Below are 19,014 nucleotides of genomic sequence, written 5' to 3'. Positions count from 1 at the left end.
AATAAAAAAAAAGCGTGTGAGAGAAGCTGCAGGGCCATTCTTGAATCAAACTAACAAAAAAAAAAGAATATCTTTTAGTGAGAAAATTGACATGATTTTAAAAACATGTCAACTTACTCACAAAAGATTAGTGAGACTGGAGAATCATGTGGGGATCACTACTGCTGCTTCAACACCACAGTGGGAATCAAGGGCATTTCAAGAAGAAGTACCAGCCTCGGCAACTGCATTTCAAGAAGAGGAAGTACCAGCCTCTACAACTGCATTTGAAGAAGAGGAAGTACCAGCTTCTGCAACTGCTTTCCAAGAAGAGGAAGTACCAGCCTCTGCAACTGCTTTCCAAGAAGAGGAAGTACCAGCCTCTGCAACTGCTTTCCAAGAAGAGGAAGTACAAGCCTCTGCCACTTCATTTCAAGAAGAGGAAGTACGAGCCTCTGCCCCCGATTTTGAAGAAGAGGATGTACCAGCTTCTCAAAGTGAATTTGTAAGTGAAATAAAAACTTAATTCCTTTTAAAATCATTTTAAAAAGTATTTTAAAGAGCTTTTAACAAAATCATATAAACGTTTTCAAAGGTTTTGCTAGTGTTTTAAATGTATTAAACAAAATTTACAACATTTCTAGGTATCTAAAGAAGATAATCAACATGAGAAACAAACTGACTTGAGAGGGGACCCAAGTGTTATTCCTGAAGAAAAAACCCAGGATACTAATGAAAATGATCCACAAGAAGAGGATATGAATAATGATAAGGTATGTGTTACTTGAATATGATCGACAAATTTTAAATACCTTGTAAAAACATATTTGAAAATAATTACATATGGTTAAAAAAAAATATCATTATTTATGCAGGATGAGAAGCCTAACAGTGCTGATAATGTATACTCAAGCCAAGAAGAAGCGTACACTATTATATCGGATGACGAAGAGTGTATTAATATTTCAGATACTGATGAAGGGCCAAGCCAAGAAGAAGCTCCCACTCAACAAGAAGACCAAAGCCAACAAGAAGCTCCCACTCAACAAGAAGACCCAAGCCAACAACAATATCACACCAGCCAGGAAATGGGCAGTTGTAAGTTGTTGAAGTCTTTATTATAAATGATTTTCCCTGTTGAAAAATGACATATAATATTTTGTTTCTTTTGTTTGTATTAGTGCAAACACCTACTACGCAGGAGAACAATTTAAGTTACGAAGAAATAAAACAAATCGAGGAAGTAATAACTTCTTGGACGAAGACCGAGGACATCAGAACTATGCTTTCGTCAATTGATAACGTAAGTTTGAAAAAATCATATACTTGTTATCATAGGTGTTAAACATTAATTAAATTTGGATTTCTACATTGTAGTATCTTTGGCAAGGGAATAAGTGGGAAAAAGTCTATGCCATGGATTTGATTACTAAAGAAGATGTAAAAAAAGTAACAAGGAAGGCAATATTACTTCTTCATCCTGACAAAATTCCTAAAGATGTTACTCCACAAATGAGATACCTTGGTACCAGAATGTTTACAAAATTAAAGGTCAGTGAACCTCGACTTTTGTTGGATTTTATGCACATTTTACAGTTATTTAATATTAACTTATATTTTTGTTTTCTTTTGCAGGAGTACAAGGACAAATACGTAGGTTAAGGAATTTGGCATCTTGCTGGTCGCATCAAGAAGAATAATGGCATAGTATTTCAATGTTTAGTTTGCAAGTAGATTTTTTAAAATTGTCTTTTTAATGTTATGTTATTTTTTTCGCTTGTAAAACTTTTTAAATGGTTTTAATCCTATAAACAGTTTAATTAAACATGAGTAGTTTGTTCAAACTTGCCTAATATACGAGGTTATTACTTAAAAAACTGTTTTTAAAAACCTTTTAAAAGGGTTTTAAAACCTTTTAAAAGGTTAAATTTTCTAAAACGGGTTAATATTCTTTTAAGTTTTAAGGGTTTAAAAGGTTTCAAGAGAGCTTTAAAAGATGAAAAACCTTTTTGAGGGTTTAAAACCTTTTAAAACGAGTTTTAAACCTTGTATAATCTTTTAAAAAGAGGTTTTAGAAGTTTTTGAAAACTTTTTTAACATCTTTTAAAAACCATTTAAAAATTATTGCTGTTATATAAACGTGATCACATCAAGAAGAATATTGAATAGAATAGTATTTCAATGTTTATTTTGCAAGTATATTTTAAAAAAATAGTTGTTATAAAAGGTTTTAAAAGGTTTTAAGAGAGCTTTAAAAGTGTTAAAAACCTTTTAAAACCTTTTAGATGGTTTTATAACCTTTTAAACCCTTTAAACCTTTAAGATTATATCTTTTTTTAGAAATTTTAAAAGGTTTTACAAATGGTTTATAATGATATATATCAATTTGGTTTGCTTTTTTAAAAGCTTTACAAGTTGTTTCTAATATTAAAACAGTAAACTCTGAATAAAATATTTATTAAAATAGTATTTACAAGAGCAGAGACTGAAATGTTTTATTAAAAAGAACAAAAACAAGATATGAACTATTTCAGTTTCCTCTCCCAGCATATTTATTAGTCATCTCTCTAGCCATAGCTTCAAACCTTCTCCTATCAGATTTGTAGAGGTTGGCAAGATATTCAATGGTCTGTCCCTCATCATTGACCTCTGGTTCAATCAACTTCTCCACTAATTCCTTGAAAAGCTTAACAATGGACATGGGAGTCCAAGAGTCGCGCCTCAACACTTTTAGGTAAATGCCTCCATTATCTGATACATTTGGGTGGCAAATTCTTGTGATGAAAATAACCTGCATTATCAAGAAATTTTAATTAAAAAACTATTGAGTTGCTGCAAAAAAGGAGTCCTAATAATCATGCTTGCTAAAATAAAAAGGAGTATAATCAAAAATAGATACCTTGGGGGGACTTCTTGGGTAATCAGGTGGAAAAGTAACCTTAAGTTTAAACACTCCCCCTTCATAAGGAGTATTCACCGGTCCGATTAGAGTAGCCTCACAACGGAAAATGTCGTCATCAACAGTTACTAAAAAAAAGGCAAACACTCAATCTCTTTTATCCTTAACAGTAACACAAATCTACTCTGAAGATGCATGTGTTTACCTGCTGTGATGTTTGGCGAAAGATCCCTGTTCAGACATCTCAGATCAGTCTTTATAAGGCTTGAAGCAGGACGACGGGCCATTTCAGACGGATTAGAGGAAGAATGTAAATAGAGTTTTCGAGAATGATTTAGGAGACAAAGGTTTGATTTTTTGAATCTGAGAGATGATTGAGGAGTTATCGTGAGACAAAAAGTATATATAATAGGCGAAGCGTCGCTTTGGTTTACAAAAAGTACCCATTCAACGCTTAATTAAAACCGAACCAAAGCGACGCTTCGCTTAATACCCCTTCAATAAATTAACCCTTCGAAATCTTATCCATTAAAATCTTACCCCTTCAAAACTTACCCCTTCGCTGTTTCCAAGTGACTCTTCGCATATTACCCCTTCAATCTTCTTCCACAAAAAAAACTTATGCGATTCGAAATCAAAATTTGAAATCTTCTCTATCTGTTCAAATCATCTAAAATCGTTGGAGTGTTTTGCTTGGTGTTTGATTACGAAGCAGTGAAGGAGACTGAAGATGGTGAAATCATAAGAAATTTAGGGTTTTTGCAGTGAGAGAGAAGAGAGAGAGAGATGAAGAAGTGTAAGAGGAAGGGGAAGGGGAAGGGGAAGGGGAAGAGAGAGAGAGTGTGGCGACTTGATTTTTACAAGAGTATATATATATATATGGATTTTAATCGTTGTAGGGTTTTACAAGAGTATATATGGTTTTTAACATGTTTTAAAGGGGTTTTAACATGTTTTAAAAGGTTTTACAAGTTGTTTTAAAAGGTATATATATGGTTTTTAATCGGTGTAGAGATTTACAAGAGTATGTATGGTTTTTAACATGTTTTAAAATATTTTACAAGTTGTTTGTAAATGATTTTAAAACAGTACGACTTGCTATTTTAAAAGGCATTACAAGTTGTTTTGAGAAAATGGAGTTTACAACACCACAGACTGAAAGTATTTTATTAAAAAGAACAAATTCAAGTTGAATTAAAGAGAGAGAGAGAGAGTTAGATAGCTGCAACACAACTAGATTTGTTGTGTCCACACTGACCGCACCTACTGCATTTGTATTGTTTTGAATTTGTCTTAGCCTTTCCATACTCCCATGAACTAGCTATTCTCTTTTTCTTTCGCCTGCCACTAGGTATACGAGTAGAAGGTGGCCGAATAGAAGAACTAACACTCTCTGGAATCTCCCAATACTGCATATCACCTACTGGGTGAATGCTCTCTGAATATGCTAAACGCCATCTGTAAAATAAAAAAGAGGAAGATAAGACTAATATAACTTTGATAAACCTTTGAAAAACCTTGTAAAACCTTTTTAAAACTGTTTATAAACCTTTTAAATAACTTATAAAACCTTTTAAAACCTTTTAAAACATTGTAAAAACCCTGTCGGATCCGTTACTTTAGCAACCTTTTAAAGACGTTATTAAAGAAGAGAGTTATAACCTTTCAGTGGAATGATAATCATCAACAAACATGTTTTCATTGAGATTGACATGTTTTGCAGCAGCAATTCCATGTGCACAAGGGAATTTGTCAATATCAAACATACAGCATGTGCATTTCCTTGTGTCCAAATTCACCATATATGTCTTTAAAGCTGCTTTAACCTCGAAGATATTTTCATTTACTTGACTAACTTCAAGCCAGCGGGTAGTATTATTATAAGATTCATTCATCTTATTCCCAACTTTTGTAGTAACAGCATATGGATGTCGACAGCTCTCCTCACGTCGTTCATTAAACCACGTAGTCAAAATAGACCTGATTGTATCAAACAGGCAGACAATTGGATACTCACGAGTCTCTTTTAACCTGGAGTTAAAGGACTCGGCACAATTAGATGTCATAATGTTGTACCGGTTAGAAGGAGAATATGCACGTGACCATTTCCTAATATCAGCTTGCCAAAGATATTCTCCAAGAACCGGATCACCATTGGAAATTTGAGTGAACAAATAATCAAAATCATACTGAGTGTAAGCTCTTGAAGCATCATGAACAACTGGAAGAAGAGAAGCAGAAGCTCTAAATCGTGTTTCCAGGTTCTTTTGCAAGTGGAAAGTGCAGATCCCATGATGAGCATGTACATAATTTACTGATAGCGCAGTTGCAATTGAAGAAGACCGATCAGACACAAAAACTAGATCCTCTTCATCAGGAATAATAGTCTTCAAACACCGCAAAAACCAATCCCATGATGCATCATTCTCAGAATCAACAACAGCAAAAGCAATAGGATACAACTGAAAATTACCATCCTGAGCTGATGCAGCAAGCAAAGTTCCCTTATATTTTGATTTCAAATGGGCGCCATCAATAGAAATAACTTTTCTCATCAACTTAAAGCCTCTAATTGATGCACCAAAAGCCAGAAAACCATATCTAAACTTATTATCAGAATCAGCTTTGATGTAAGTGATAGTACCTGGATTCTTCTTTTCTATCATGTGAAACCAACTCGGTAAAACCTCATAACTATCAGCAGGTATACCCCTAGCAAGTTCTGATGCATGTTCTTGAGCTCTCCATGCTTTTGAGTACGAGACACCAACTCCATGGTCATTCCTAAAAATTTCCATGAGCTGTTTGGGTCTGAGAGGAAGCTTTCCTCCTGCAAAATGGTTACTAACCAAACCAGCCAAAGTCCTTGCAGTTGCTTGGCGATGATTAACATTCCTTAAAGCAGAGTCACAGCTGTGCTGACTACTATACTTTCGAACAACAAAGCTATCTGATGCTTTAGCCTTAGTTGCAAGTAGCCTCCAACTACATTTTTCATCAATACATTTAAGAACATACCTCTTGTTGTCTGACTTAAAAGTATGAAACTCAAAACTGTGCTTGACTGCATACATCCGCATCTGACTTCTCATTTCTGTTTTGTCTTTGAATAACTTTCCACAAAACAGTGAATCAACATCGATTAGACCAGTTGAGTGTGAAGAACAAGATGGATACCCAACAGAGGTTGTCATGTTACGAGGAACACCCTCGACATATGAATTTGGTATTGGTTGATCCTGAAAGTACAAATAAATGGTTTTTTAAAAGGTTTTACAAGTTATTTAAAAAGATTTACAAGTTATTTATAAGGTTTTACAAGTTATTTCAAAGGATTTAATAAGGTTTACAACCGTTTTCAAAAGGTTTTTTAAAGTGTTTAAATGTAAGTTACCTTAGTATGAGTAGAAGTAAAATCATCAGAATTGCCAGTATATTGACTTGAAGAAGCAACAGGAGAACAATAAAAACGAGGAACACCCTCGACATATGGATTTGGTATTGGTTGACCCTGAAAGTACAAATCAATGGTTATTTAAAAGGATTTACAAGTTATTTATAAGGTTTTACAAGTTATTTCAAAGGATTTAATAAGGTTTACAACCGTTTTCAAAAGGTTTTTTAAAGTGTTTAAATGTAAGTTACCTTAGTATGAGTAGAAGTAAAATCATCAGAATTGCCAGTATATTGACTTGAAGAAGCAACAGGAGAACAATAAAAACGAGGAACACCCTCGACATATGGATTTGGTATTGGTTGACCCTGAAAGTACAAATCAATGGTTATTTAAAAGGTTTTACAAGTTATTTAAAAGGTTTTACAAGTTATTTCAAAGGATTTAATAAGGTTTACAACCGTTTTCAAAAGGGTTTTTAAAGTGTTTAAATGTAAGTTACCTGAGTATGAGTAGCAGTAAAATCATCAGAAGTGCCAGTATATTGACTTGAAGAAGCAGCAGGAGGATCACTCTCGACATATGGATTTGGTATTGGTTGACCCTGAAAGTACAAATCAATGGTTTTTTAAAAAGATTTTACAAGTGATTTCAGAGGATTTAATAAGGTTTACAGTTTTTAATAAGGTTTACAACTGTTTTCAAAGGTTTTTAAAACGGGTTGAAAAGACAATAAAAACATTTATACCATTGTAAATTACCCGAGTATGAGTATAAACATCAATAACATTCCCAACTAACAGATTTGAGCTTGTTTGATCCTGAAAGGATTTGTAAAGTATTTAAAACGTTTTACAAGTGTTTTCAAAGAATTTTATAAGGTTTTGTAAGCAATAAATAATTTAAAATTCTAAAGTAGAAAGTTACCTGAGTAACAGCAGTAACACTCTCAATAAAAGGAGTAGATCTAGGTTGACCCTGATAAAGAAACATTACTCAAATCAGTTACTTTTCTAAAACAATATTAGAAAGAACAAGAGAATGAGTTTACTAAAAATACCTGCTCTACAATCTCACAAAAATCCTCAACAGTAACACATAGATGAAGAACTCCTCCACTTTGTGCATATTTGAGTTTAAAAGCTTCAAGCTGCCTGTCATTTCTAATAAAGATAGGAATACTACCTATAGTAGAAGACTTAGCAGGCAATGAATAACTTAGCTTTAAACATTGTGCCTGAATATCAATGTCAAAATCTTCTAATAGAATTTTTACCAACTCACTAAATCTAGTATTCTCATCAATGTTAATCAAAGAAGCTCCCCTTTCATTATCAATCTCAAATTCCCAATGAATGTTGTTGTTCAACTTCCACAAACCACATACTGAATACAATTCAATCATTTGTACACCCAAACAAAACCTGAGAAAACAAACCAATAAAACTACATTAAAAGAAGAGAGATCCAAACAACTATATCAAAGAATAACAGTAGATGTCCAAAGATCTAATAAAGGACATTATTATCACGAACAGATCTAAAAGAGCAAGTGTTAAGACCTAAAAAAATTCTGACATCAAATTTGAAATCGAAACAACAATCTAATAGCTAACACAAAATTGAAATTGAAATCAAAACAAAAATACAGAAACAAGCTTACACGATGGGAGAAAAAGACCTAAAAATTTTCAATTTATAACGGCGGAGGAGAGATTTGCTTTATAAGACCTAAAAATTCAATTGCTCAATACGATGGGAGAAGAAGAGACGAAGACGAAGACGATGGGAGAAACAATGATAACGGCGGAGGAGAGATCCGACCGGAGAAGGAGAGATGTCTCCGGAGAAGAAGAGACGAAGACGAAGACGAAGACGAAGAAGGTCGACGGCGAAGGAAGGTATAATTATAAAACAAGGGCAAAAATGTCTTTAAAAAATAATGGAAGGGTATAATTAAAAATGATTATCAAAGGGGGTATTATTAAAAAGGGGTATCAAAGAAAGGGCATTAGTAACAAATTCTCCTATAGATAGATGATTTTTTAGAATTTTTTTTAATACATATTTTTATAAATTGATGCTAAAAATTGTAAATGTCAAGAACTATTAAAGTTTGGTGACTATTAGTTAATAGTTATAAGAAATATTATTATAAATAAATAATGCATTTATATCTAAATATTAAATATTTTTCTTAGTTTATGTGAAAATTCTACAACATCATACTTTTAGTAAGTTACTAGGTATATATATATTTAAGGGAGCTTTACTAGAGTAGGTCATAAATGGTGGTTTATTACTAGAATAAGGGTAAAGAGGTTTGGTTCTAAATAAAAAATCACCATTGAAAAAATGTGTTACGAAAAAAATTTATAAAACATGCCATAGTAATTAAAAGCCACATAGGAAAGAGAGTATTAAAAGGGAGTTGTGTTTAGAGGGAAAGTGTCCCGTCAATCTATAAGTCTATCATTGTATTGACGGTAGAGTTAGTGAATAGATTTATGGAATTTTTGAGAGTTATGCGATATATTGAAGTGTAATGGCGGTAGAGATATAGTTAAATGATAAAGTCAAAAAATTTAGTAGATTTAAGCGACAGAGATATAAATAGTTATGGTAGAGTTAGTAAAACCCGTAGAATTATAGGGTAGAGTAAGTCGCAGTCGTAGACTTTAAAATTAGTGGTGGTAGAGTAAGTAAGAAAAAGATTCTTAGAGTTATGGGTGTAATAGAGATAGTCGATAGACTTAAGTGGTGATAGAGTAATAAGGTAGAATTGAGTTATATGGCAGACTAATAAATAGTGACAGTAGAGTTAGTATTTATGATAGAATTATTGCTAACTATAGAGTTTTTAAATTATGTTACGATAGAGTTACTGCTTACTAAAATAACATAAGATTCATAGATTTATTGTTTCGTGTGATGGTAGAGTTATTGATTAAACGTAAATTTAGGTCATCGTTTTACAAGTATTTTGTAGGTTAAATGAAGTAATCTAAATGGTAAAAAGATAAAAATACCCTTAACGAAGAGTTAACTGAATTTGTAAAAAGTTAACGAAAAGTTAACTCTTAGCGAAGAGTTAACTGAATTTGTACTAAGTATAAGTTTTTGAGTGGATTTCCCATAGACAAAAGAGAATTAGAGTTTTATCTAGGATACTATGTAGAGATTTAATTGCAAGCAAACCAATGCAATACAACTAATGGCTTGCAAATCGAAGTTAATCTCCATGTGCAAGACTCCTTAGAATTTGGGTCATAAGAAAGTTAGCTCATACTTATTTTATTTCATGATTTGCATGGTTGTATGTACATGACAAATAGAGGATGTTCTAATTTGTATTTATCCAACTATACAAATAGAGGTATACAACAAGACTATATAATTCACTAAAGCTAACATAACATGTTATTGTTGTTATTTCACCCTAGTATCCCAATCCACCTACGCAAAATATTTAAGTACAAAAAATCATTGAATCGATCTCAGGCTGTAATTCAAATCAATAAGCCATCTTAAGGCTTCAGTACATCGAATGTTTATCTGACACAAATGAAACAGAGAATACTTTGATTTTCTTGCTGGTACTGCAACTCGGGCATTTTTAATGTTTGATGTTCTCAACGTTTGCTGGTGTTGATCTTCACACATTTTCTATGGAACCATTTCTCACAAGCATCACAGCATATCCAGAACTCATCTCCTCCATAGTTATCTCCACACGCACCACAAACCTGGCATCTTCCTCGTCATCTCCACTCTCATCTTCTTCTTTTGGTGGTGGGGACATCTTTGAAGCCTTAGTGTGAGATTCAGAGTGGCGAGGCTGCATGAGACAACAAAAGTGGTAAATAAAGATAAGAACCCAACCCAACTGTCAGAGAGAGAGAGAAAAAAAAAAGAATGGAGTAAACAGAAGCTTCTACCTTGGCACCGCTAGATTTGCTTCTGCTACTGTGTGGTTGTCAACCTCAAAAATGGTTGGGAGATCATTTATCATCTGGAAGAGCCTCTTTTCAGATGTCAGAGAATATAAAACAATTAACTCTTCAACATTCAACAGAGGAACTAGAGGCTCTCACATGAACTTTGAATTTAATATAGCTCAGTAAAATTGATTCAGCTTGATGTGAAACACAACACTTATGGGTTCACTTTTTATTCACAGAACTAAGATATCTTGAGTTTAAAGGTGTACCAGAGATTGTAACAACGATACAATGCCAAAAAAGGTTGCAGCTACCATGACGGTTATTGTAATTACCCTATGATGAGAAACCAACGAAATGCTAAAGACAAACTATACACAATCATCTAACCCAACAACAAAAAATAGGCGACAAATGCTAAAGGCGATATCGTTTCTCTAAACTACGAAACAAACATTTTTGAGGCGTCAAATCAAAAAGTCTGAGCTGAATACAAACCTGGCAAAGATACATCAGATGCTAAAAGGCGATATCTTTTTTTCCTTGGCTCGAACCAGCATCATTAAATCCGTTTGAAAAGAAACGCAACCGAAAGAGACCTCCACCGCCAACTCCTGAAGCAGATACCACACCACCACCACTACCTAATTCGAGAACCCTTGCTTCTCATCGAAAGCCATGCCTCGGCGGAAGAAAAAATCACCATTCCAAAACACCACTCAAACCTTCCTCATGTCGGAATCGAACCACCGCAACCCCATGTCTCATTCTCTAATCTCCAATCAAAGCCGTAACAAACAAGAAAAAGAGAAGCAAAGTGTGATGTGATCTACACTTTTTTTCCGGCGGCTAGAGCTCGAGAGAAAAGAGAACTAGGTTTAATCTTCTTTTTTTTTTTTTTTTATCATGGTTTATATTTGTTTTTTCTTGGTTTTATATATATATATATATATATATATATATATATATATTTAAGTCCTTTCTTTAAACCAAAAAAATTATATATGTCTTTTTCCAGCAAATGTGGACTACTCTAAAAAAAAGACATATGGTTGCAGAAATCAACATCAAAAAATTTATATGTCTTATACGTATGGTTGCAGAAATCAAATGTCGTCGTTGATTTTGAAGGAAAAACTCCTTAGGAGAATAAGCAATTCTCTAAACGCCATGTAGAGAGTGGTCTCATTTCCACCAATCTGCAAACAAATAGAAACGCAAGAAATCAAATAAGGAACCCAAAAAAAATCAGTAGCACAAAAAAATTATGTCATTATCAATACCTTAAGAACTCTATCATCACTGTCCTCATCGTTGAGAGAGATCACGGCACCATTTATAATGGACCAGATTGTAAACTCTCTATCCAAAAACTTCTTGTTCACTATAAGTCTGACCTCCCACAAATCTCCATTGTACTCCTTGCAGATGTGAAGAAGTGAGATAGCAGCCTTCTGGATTCGAATGACATCATCTGCAAGTTTCTCTTCTACAGATAAACACACAGTGTTGCCGATGATTTCACATTCACATTCTCCCTTGATATTTTCGATTTTGCCTTGCAGAAGTGCTAATTTGCTTAATGGACAGAGAAGAAGTATCTTCAGCTGTGTGACTTGTTTCACACGGGGTCGAGATAAGTTCACCATTGCAGAAGCTGGATTCTGTTTGCTTGAGATAGAAGCTTCATCTTCACCAAAAACTACAGCTTCATCATTATTTATACCTGGAGCCGTTCTCTTTAAGAACCTTCCACTAGAGCTAGCTTTCATCCTGACACTAGGGCTGGCTTCAACACGTTCATATGGTGAGTACACATCTAGAACCAACTTTGTTCTCTGATCTTTTCTCCCTGTTAAGACATAGATATATATCAAATTCTGATTGCTTTCAATATCAATAAAAGATAAGAAGAGTTCTTACTTGATTCCACAATCTTGTAGGAAAGATCAAGTTGTCTAGATTGTTGTGTCTCTCGTCTTTCAACAATGGTGCACTTTGCCTAATTAGAATTTGAATGAATCAATATGTAAAACTATGTATCAAAACTGAAAAGTAACAAAATTGAATTAAGATAGTTTTGTGCACCTCGAACAATTCTCTCCATTTCAACTCCTGCTGAAGAATTTTTGGTCGCATCAACTCTTTACATACATGGACAGTTAATTGATCACCAAACTTTTTTGCAAAAAACTCTTTCCACAAATCATCTTTACTGGAGTCAAATCATCCACCTAAAAGAAGAAATATCAAACATGAAGTAGACAAGCGAACATATAAACAACTAGAAAGTAGCCCACGCGATGCGTGGTTTATGTATACATTATTAATTTGATATAAAATAAAGTTTTTATTCAATTATATATGAAATGTATAAATGTAATTGTTAATATATGTCTTAGAAAAATAATATTCATAATACTACGGTGCATTTACAATTTATTATTTATATATGTTACAATTTAAAGAGGAAAGTTAAAGTAAATATTATTAAATATTTTTGATTACAATGTATTGTTGAAATTATTTAAACAGTATGTTACTATAGTAATAAGACCATTACTTATAGCAAAATCAACTATATATGGTATTTTCGTTAATAGTTAAGATAAATTATTATTATTTTTTTTTTTGGAAAATAAAAAACTGATAAGTAGTCTAGAAAGAAAAGTGTAAGATCGTTTTATTGTCATCATCTAAAAGTAATAGTTAACAAAAAATAGTTTTATATATGATAAGTCAATTTTAAAATAATTTATTAAAACAATATCACAAAACAAATATCTTAAACTATAAGTTTAACCAGTTTTTATAAAAATTCATGAAAATAAAAGTGTGTGAAATTTAATATATTTTTTATTTTCTATATATTGTCTCTACTTCTAGTCATTTTAATATAAGTAGTATGATTAACAATAAATTAAATTTTGAAATTACTTTTTCCTGTTATATCATAGGGTGATAAAGCAATTATGTTATGATACCATTATGTGTTTTTTTAGTACATATAGTTTAAACACAATCAAAATATAACTTATAAACTACTATTAATTAAAAATTTGAGTTGTGTCTTTAATACAATATATGATTATTGAATATAATGTGAGGTTTTTATATAATGTGAGGTTATTATTTTTGTAACAATTTTAAAATTCAAAAAGCAAACTATACAACAATTATATTTTTTTAACAAACTATATAAGATACAAATAAAATAAAGTAAAAAAAAAATAGAATGTTAAATTTAAAATTAATGAGAATGACATGTGTCACAAATATAGAGTGTCAAATGTCACATTGTTAGACAAAATTAGAAAAAAAAACCTTAAAACGATATCACAAAACATATATCTTATACTCTAAGTAACTAATTTTTTATAATAATTCATGAAAATAAAAGTGTCTCAAATTTAATATACATATTTTTTTCTTCTATAAATTGTCTCTATTTTCTAATCATTTTAAAATAAATAGTATAATTAACAATAAATTTTGAAACTATTGTTTTCTATTATTTCTTGGGGGAGATAAAACAATTATGTAATATGATAAAGACAATCAAACTGTAACATATATAATACTATTAAATACACAATTTGAGTTGTGTCTTTAATACATTATATATAATTATTGAATATAATATGATTTGTATATATATAGATTTGAAAATCTTCTATATTTTTAAATTAGTCTATCATAAGTTAATTTGGTTTCAGTTTTTACTTTAAAAGTATTAAACGATTTTTTATTTTTATTTGGTTTCAATTTGTTTATATTTTTTAGTTGGGTTGATTAGTATTTTTTTTTTAGGTTTTGTGATGTATGATTTCATTATGAAATATATTAGATGCTAAAACTAAAAAATGGAAGGAAGATATTTTTGTAACAATGTTGAAATTCAGAAAGCAAACTATACAACAATAAGGGGCATTCTCAAAAATGCCCCTTTCTCTATATCTCTTTTTAAAAATACCCCTTCATGTTGACCATTTTTAAAACTACCCCTCTTTACATACAAAATGACCAAATTACCCTTTTTTGAGTGACAGCAAGAATGTACAGTCATCAAAATCGAAAATATTTTTCCGCCAAAAAAATTTCCCGCCAAAATTTTTTTCCCGCCAAAATCGAAAATTTTTCCCGCCAAAAAAAAAAATTTCCCGCCAAAATCGAAAAATTTTCCCGCCAAAAATATTGAAATTTATACCTTTTAAAAACCTTGTAAATGCTTTTAAAAAACTTTTAAAAGCGTTTGCAAGGTTTTTAAAAGGTTTTTAAACACATTGTAAACGCTTTTAAAAACCTTGTAAATGCTTTTAAAAAGCTTGTAAATGCTTTAAAAGGTTTTTAAACACCTTGTAAACAATTTTAAAAACTTTTTAAAAGCATTTACAAGGTGTTTAAAAACCTTTTAAAACTCTTTTAAAAATCTTATAAAAACTTTTACAAGGTTTTTAAAAACATCGTAAAAGCGTTTAGAGGGTGTTTAAAAACTTTTTAAAAATCCTTTTAAAAACCATTTGAAAACCTTTTAAAAACCTTTTAAAAACCTTTTAAAATCTTTTAAAAACCTTTTAAAAATCTTGTAAAAACGTTTACAAGTTGTTTAAAAAACCTTTTAAAACTCTTTAAAAAATATTGTAAAAGCTTTTAAAATCTTTTAAAAACCTTTTAAAAATCTTGTAAAAACGTTTACAAGTTGTTTAAAAAACCTTTTAAAACTCTTTAAAAAATATTGTAAAAGCTTTTACAAGGTGTTTATAAGGCTTTTATAAGGTAGAAACCTTATAAAACCTTTTAAAACCTTTTAAAAACCTTGTAAATTTTTTTTGGCGGGAAAAATTTTGGCGGGAAATTTTTTTTTCGAAATTTTTTATCAAAATTTTTTTGACAAAAATTTTTTTGGCGGGAAAATTTTTTCGAAAATTTTTTGGCGGGAAAATATGTCGGAAAATTTTTGGCGGGAAAATTTTGTTTTTCTTTTTATTGAATAAAATAATTTTCATATAAGGGTAAAATGGTCATTAAAAATTAAAAGAGGGCATAAATAAAAATGGCCAGAAAAGAGGGTATTTTTGAAAAGGGGTATATCAAAAGGGGCATTTTTAACAAATTCTCATATTTTTTTAACAAACTATATAAGATACAAATAAAATAAAGTAAAAAAAAAGTTAGAATGTTAAATTTAAAATTAATAAAAATAACATGTGTCACAAATATAGAGTGCCAAATGTCACATTCTTAGGCAAAGTTAGAAAAAACCTATATATTTGAAAATCTTCTATATTTTTAAATTAGTCTATCATAAGTTAATTTGGTTTCAGTTTTTACTTTAAAAGTATTAAACGATTTTTTACTTTAATTTAAAAACTTTTTAAAAATCCTTTTAAAAACCATTTGAAAACCTTTTAAAAACCTTTTAAAAACCTTTTAAAATCTTTTAAAAACCTTTTAAAAATCTTGTAAAAACGTTTACAAGTTGTTTAAAAAACCTTTTAAAACTCTTTAAAAAATATTGTAAAAGCTTTTACAAGGTGTTTATAAGGCTTTTATAAGGTAGAAATCTTATAAAACCTTTTAAAACCTTTTAATTTTGTTTGGCGGGAAAAATTTTGGCGGGAAATTTTTTTTTCGAAATTTTTTATCAAAATTTTTTTGACAAAAATTTTTTTGGCGGGAAAATTTTTTCGAAAATTTTTTGGCGGGAAAATATGTCGGTAAATTTTTGGCGGGAAAATTTTGTTTTTCTTTTTATTGAATAAAATAATTTTCATATAAGGGTAAAATGGTCATTAAAAATTAAAAGAGGGCATAAATAAAAATGGCCAGAAAAGAGGGTATTTTTGAAAAGGGGTATATCAAAAGGGGCATTTTTAACAAATTCTCATATTTTTTTAACAAACTATATAAGATACAAATAAAATAAAGTAAAAAAAAGTTAGAATGTTAAATTTAAAATTAATAAAAATAACATGTGTCACAAATATAGAGTGCTAAATGTCACATTCTTAGGCAAAGTTAGAAAAAACCTATATATTTGAAAATCTTCTATATTTTTAAATTAGTCTATCATAAGTTAATTTGGTTTCAGTTTTTACTTTAAAAGTATTAAACGATTTTTTTTTTATTTGGTTTCAATTTGTTTATAATTTTTAGTTGGGTTGATCAGTATTTTTTTTTTAGGTTTTGTGATGTATGATTTCATTATGAAATATATTAGATGCTAAAACTAAAAAATGGAAGGAAGATATTTTTGTAACAATGTTGAAATTCAGAAAGCAAACTATACAACAATAATATTTTTTTAACAAACTATATAAGATACAAATAAAATAAAGTAAAAAAAAATTAAAATGTTAAATTTAAAATTAATAAAAATAACATGTGTCACAAATATAGAGTGCCAAATGTCACATTCTTAGGCAAAGTTAGAAAAAACATTCTCTTATTATATAAGATTGTATTTTCTGAGTTTAGATCATGATTCATACAGTGTTGTCTTCTATACGTCTGAGATGAGACGCAGAGCATAAAGGCAAAACTCGATCCAAGAGGTATCTGTCAATGCCATCAACGTTGTTCTCCATACGATCAACATTCGCAATGAAATTGTTAACGCACAGATCAACCAAAGATGGTGCTTTCCTAAATGGTTCCATAGCTCCTATAGAGGAAACGAGACGAAACAAAAAGTTACAAACTGAAGAAATCAAGAGAGTATCTGAAACAAAAACAAAATCTTTGCCCATGAAAAGGGTGATCTGTTGAATCTGGAGATCGAATCATGATAGACAATAAAGCAGATCAAGAAACAGGGAGTAATGAGAAATCAAAGTTCGCAGATCGAAACCATCAAGAACCCAGAGTCGTGGTCTTAGGCTAAAGCTTACCAAAGAATCCATAAAGAAAGAACAAAGTCTCCGTCTTGGAGGTTAAAGCTCTTACCAAAGTTATAAAGACTGAAACTTCTGAACTTGAGCGACACGTTAAAACCCAGAGATTGAAACTTCTGATACAGAAATAACAAATAAGAATTAGAGAGTAGCCAAAAACGCAGAAATTGAATTGTTTATTTGCGAAGAAATCAGTATTAATATATCGACGTTGAAGAGATGGAATGATGATACCCAATAAAACAGATCAAAGAGAGAGAGAGAGAGTTATCAGAAATCAAAGATCAAGAACCAAGAGTCTTGGAGGCTAACGCTTACCAAAGAATCGATAAAGAAAGAACAGAATTCTCAGTCTTGGAGAGGGTGAAGCCTGATCAATGTAGTTATAAAAGTTGATACTTGATCGACACGTTAAAACCCACAGTTTGAACTTCTAATACACAAATAACAAATCGGAATCACAGAGTAGCGAAAAAACGCATAAATTGAATTGTTTATTTATTTTCATCACCTATATCAAATTGAATTGTTTGAAAAAACGCAACGCAACGGTCGAATTTGTTTATTTCTATTTTTTTCCAATTACAAAATAAAATGGATAAAGTGTATACAATAACTCTAGTAACGATGATAACAGAGTATTAAAATTTGGTGAGAATTGGAAATAAAGCATATTTTTTCAGGAAAAATGTCCAAATATACTTTATTTGCAAAAGTTTAGCTATATAGGTTTTATATTAATCAAGAACCAGTTATAACTGTTTCTTGATTAATATAACAAAAATATAAATAACAAAAATAACAAAAATATAGTTATTTTTAGCTATATAGGTTTGAGTAAACTCTCAATTTTACGTAAATTTAAATAACAAAAATATAAACTCCTAATTTTTTTTATATAAATTTTAAAAACTTTCTAATATGAAAATCTCTAATTGATAAGAGAATTCAACAAACCTCTTATTAAAACTATCTTTTCTTTGTTTCTTCTTTTACTTTACCAAATCGTAAAAAAAAAAAAAAAAAAACTTATACTGCTCTCATCAACTAAAGGTGAGTCTTTTTACTTTATCTAAGCCAATTTGGGTCCTTTATGCTGAGAAATGTAGTTATTGATGATTTTATCTGTTAGGTTCTGTGGTGAGAGATGATAATCAGAAGGTGATCTTGAAGGGTATGACTTATACTGCTCTCGAAGTAAGTTTTTTAATTTAAAGTCTCAATCTTTTCTTGAAGGGTATGAACTTATCCTGTTCTCGAAGTAATGTTAGCATTGGGTTTATTTTCAACTGTGCAGGAATGGGTTCAGTCTCATGGGTTTAGACGAGGACAGGCTTTGATGTTGTGGAAAAGATTATACAAGGATGAGCTTGAAGGTTTGTCTACTGATATGTATTTATTCAGAAGAGTTTTTGAGTTCTTAGTTTATGAGGATTGGTTCTCAGGTTATGTTGTTTATTCTTGTAAGTTTGAACAAAGATCTCAAGAGAATGATTAGTGAACATGATGCGTTTGGTGCATTATCTTTTAAAGATATTCGTTTGGCTTCAGATGGAACTAGGAAGGTGAACTGATCGTTTTTTTTTCCTATAAATAATTGAAAGTATTCTTTATTTATATGTGATGCCTGGATGATGTTGGATGAGTCACTGGCGGGGCAATGGTTATTTCTCATTGAATTTTGGGGGTATGTTCTCATTGATTCATAACTCGCAGGATGTTGCAGATTTTGTTCACGTTGGATGATGGACTTGTGATTGAGATAGTGGTTATACCCTGTGATCGAGGCAGGACAACAGTTTGTGTTTCGAGCCAAGTATGCTGTGCCATGAATTGTCAGTTCTGCTACACTGGCAGGTAAGCAGAAGAATGCATATATTCTCTTGACCCACTTTCTCATCTCTTGAT

The 19,014-nt window shown here is 30.9% G+C and overlaps 1 long non-coding RNA gene and 2 pseudogenes across 3 annotated transcripts; all 3 read right to left on the bottom strand.

Annotated features, from left to right (window-relative positions):
* Positions 1–2,509: 2,509 nt before the first annotated feature.
* LOC104772467 (ubiquitin-conjugating enzyme E2 4 pseudogene) lies at positions 2,510–3,165 on the bottom strand (annotated as a pseudogene).
* A 927-nt stretch (positions 3,166–4,092) lies between these two features.
* LOC104733869 (uncharacterized) lies at positions 4,093–7,677 on the bottom strand (annotated as a pseudogene).
* A 2,003-nt stretch (positions 7,678–9,680) lies between these two features.
* LOC104731673 (uncharacterized) lies at positions 9,681–11,160 on the bottom strand. Of its 3 annotated transcripts, none has more exons than XR_015575255.1 (3): positions 10,712–11,160; positions 10,211–10,284; positions 9,681–10,110 (listed from the first exon to the last, which is right to left on the bottom strand). It is a non-coding gene; the product is annotated as an uncharacterized LOC104731673 (long non-coding RNA). The 3 variants fall into 3 exon arrangements; XR_015575254.1 differs by having other exon boundaries at positions 10,211–10,549; positions 10,712–11,142; XR_015575253.1 differs by having other exon boundaries at positions 10,211–10,296; positions 10,712–11,142.
* Positions 11,161–19,014: the final 7,854 nt, after the last annotated feature.

Source organism: Camelina sativa, chromosome 12 (genome assembly GCF_030686135.1).
Source record: "Camelina sativa cultivar CO46 ecotype springtype chromosome 12, ASM3068613v1".
Lineage (NCBI taxonomy): Eukaryota > Viridiplantae > Streptophyta > Magnoliopsida > Brassicales > Brassicaceae > Camelina > Camelina sativa.
This window is presented reverse-complemented; position numbering and strand designations above follow the sequence as displayed.